Raw genomic sequence first — 3,309 nt, forward strand, 5'->3', positions numbered from 1 at the left:
AAGTGCATGTAATTTTAAAATTAGATCATTTATAACAGCTAGAGTAATAGATATGTTAGCTATTTAATAATAAATCTAATAAAAGATGTATAAAATTACAAATACTGAAAGTCATTTAAAAATTTTGTCTCAGGAGGGGGGCCAGGGAGATGGTTCAGTGGAATAAGCACTTCCCAGGCAGGTACAAGGGCCTGAGTTCAATCCCTGGTTCTGCCAAAAAATTTTTTTTCAAAATTAAAAAATAAAAATTTTGTCTCTTTGAGAGGTTTTGCTATGGAGTTCAGGCTGGTCTTGAACACACTTTGTAGCCAAGGCTGGCCTCGAATGTACAGTGCTATTCCCGCTTCAGCCTCCTGAGTGCTGGAATTACAGGTGTGCACCACCTACCTGGCTTGAAGGTAATTTAAAAAGACTTAATAGGGTTGGGGAGATAACTCAGCAGTATAAGTGCCCACCTGGCAAGTGCAAGGTCCCAAGTTAGAAACCTGATACTGCAAAAAAGCAAAAAACAAAAAACTTAATACATGAAATAATATTTCATATTCATGAATTCCCAAACTGCAATTTAGGCCGGGGAGATAGCTCAGTGGAATAAGCACTTGCCTAGCAAGTAGACGGGCCTGAGTTCAATCCCCAGGTCCTCAAAAAAAAAAAAAAAAAAAAATTGACACCCAAACTGCAATTTATTTATTTATTTATTTATTCTTTTAAAAAACTTATTTAGGACAGGCTTTACAGAGTCTACAGGGTCTCACTACACAGATCAGACTCATAGTCATTGTCCTGTTTTTCAGCCTCCCAAGCACTGGGATTACAGGCCTGTGCCACCATGCCCCATCTCAATCGCTGTCTCAGAGTGCCCTGAGGGCAGGGCCAGCACAGCATGCAGGGGATTGAACCCCTGACCCCGGCATCTTCCTAAGCAGGTGCTTTAGTCCCCTGAGCTATCTGGCTGGTTCTTCCCATGCTGATCCCTGGATCTGAAATAATTTCAAATAAAATGATATGCAATTCTAAAGACATGATTCTAAAACTAATATGGAAAAGTAAGAAGCCAAAACAAATAAGACTCTTTTTTTTTTTTTTTTTTTTTTTTTTGTATTTTAGGAAAGGATCTACAAGGTGTTCAGGGTCTCACTACTAGATCGGACTTGTAGTGATCCGCTACTTATAGTGTAGCCTCCCAAGCACTGGGATTACAGGTGTGTGCCACCACGCCCAGTCTCAATTGCCATTTTAGCATGCCCCAGGGGCGGACCTGCATGGCAGGCTTGGGGATCGAACCTCCAGCCCCTGCGCCTGCTTGCAGGTGCTTTAATCCGGTGAGCTATTTGGCTGGCCCTATGTATGTCTTTTTCAACTCACTATGTAGTTCAGGCTGGCCTTGAACTCACTATGTGCCCCAGGCTGACCTCAAACTCATGACAATCCCCCTGCCTCAGCCTCCCAAGTACTGGGATTAAATACCACTGAAGCTATTACTCTGATACCAGACTCAAGTCTAGATGCTCACCACGGGACAGGCCAATCACACCCAAACACAAGTGTTTAAGTAAAGAAGGAATTGTACTGAAGAAGTTGGCCAGGCGAGCACATGGTAGACTCTTCTCATCCCAAAGTCCATCTTGCAGGGAAGCTGATTTAGGAATGATTTATACAGGAGGTTGGTGGGTGCTCCCAGAACAGTTGGTGCCTTCTCAGGTGATAGGTGACCGAGTACTGGAAGGTGTCCTCCACAGAGGGCGGGCCGGTAGATGCACATCTGATCCTATTCACTGAGTCATGAAATGCTTTTCAGTCCTGCAAAATTCAAGATCAAAATTCATTTTTTCCTTAGGCTATTCTTGTCACCTATTAGTTTTCCCACATGCAGTTCCTGACATATTACACAATGGACAGCTAGAGGGGGTAGCTGCCTCTAAGCCATCTTGCTGATTGCCAAACTCACAGTAATGAACAAAAGCATCCTTAATGCTTGGCTTCAATTTTACTTATACTCTATTTTCCCCATTTGGGGGCCAAAGGGAGCCTCTTAAAATTGGCTGCTGGGTCCTTCACAAACTGAGAACTACTTGGTAATTTCCTTGTTTTGTAATGTAAGTATTTGAACTTATTTTGTACATTCTCTGCACTAGGCCTGAAGATAGTCATTTTTCCAAGGATCCAGGTTGTTTTTAACTTGGAATGGTATTAAAAGCTTCAAACTAGGTACTAAAAGACCTCATTAATTATTCTAAACACTTCTGAAGAAGACTAAAGAGATGTCCTTTGCCTTATCACACCCAGGATTTATGAGGGAGATACAGCGGCAAGATCATGTGATCTGTGTCAGTTCAGAGAGACAAAATGGTCATTACAATGGACTACAGAGCTCAAAAGCAATTTAAATTTGGAACTTGGATGTATGACAGAGATGGCACAACAAACAAATAGAAAAGAGAGGAAAAATCATTGTCCATTTGGAAACATAACCTAATTGGATCCCTACTTCACACAACATACGATTCAACTCCGGTTGGATTGGGTCAGTGAATTAAATGCCAAATGAAATGTTCTTAGTAGAAGCTGTTAGTGTGGGTTTTCCAGAGAAACAGGACCAATTATATGTGTGTATGTGTACAGAAAGAAAGAAACAAAGACAGACAGACAGATAGATAATTGTCTCTATGATTACAAAAGCTGAGAAATCCTACAATCTGTAATAAACAAACTAGAGAGCCAGGGGAGATAACAGTAGGGTTCCCATCTGGAGCCCAAAATAGAAGACCATGTCCCAGCTCAAAGGTAGTAAGGTAGAGAGAAAGAACGCTTTCTTATTCAACTTTTAATTCCATCCAGCCTCCAATGTGCTGGAGGAGACCCACCCACAACTGAGAAGGCCATGTGTCTTACTCAGTGTATGACTCACATGTTAATCTCATCCAGAAATATTCTTATAGACACACCCAGGAATAGTGTTTCACCAAGTATTTGGGCACTCAGAGGCCCAGTGAAGTTGACACATAAAATCATCTATCAAAAAAATGTAAATAGGTGGCGTGCACCTATAATCCCAGTGCTTGGGAGGCTGAAAACAGGAGAATCACTATGAGTCTGATTTACACAGTGAGACCCTGTAGACCCTTTAGACCTTGTCCTAAATACACAAAAAAGAAATGTAAATAAATATCTTTTTTTTTTCCTCCCAAAGGAAAGAGTTATCCTTACATTACCCAGACTGACCTGAAAATCAGGAGCTCAGTATGTCCTCCTGCCTTAGCCTGCATGTAGCAGGGATTGTAAGTATACAACCCGTTAAATATCCTTTGG

Source organism: Octodon degus, unplaced genomic scaffold, assembly GCF_000260255.1.
Source record: "Octodon degus isolate 3935 unplaced genomic scaffold, OctDeg1.0 scaffold00130, whole genome shotgun sequence".
Taxonomy (NCBI): domain Eukaryota; kingdom Metazoa; phylum Chordata; class Mammalia; order Rodentia; family Octodontidae; genus Octodon; species Octodon degus.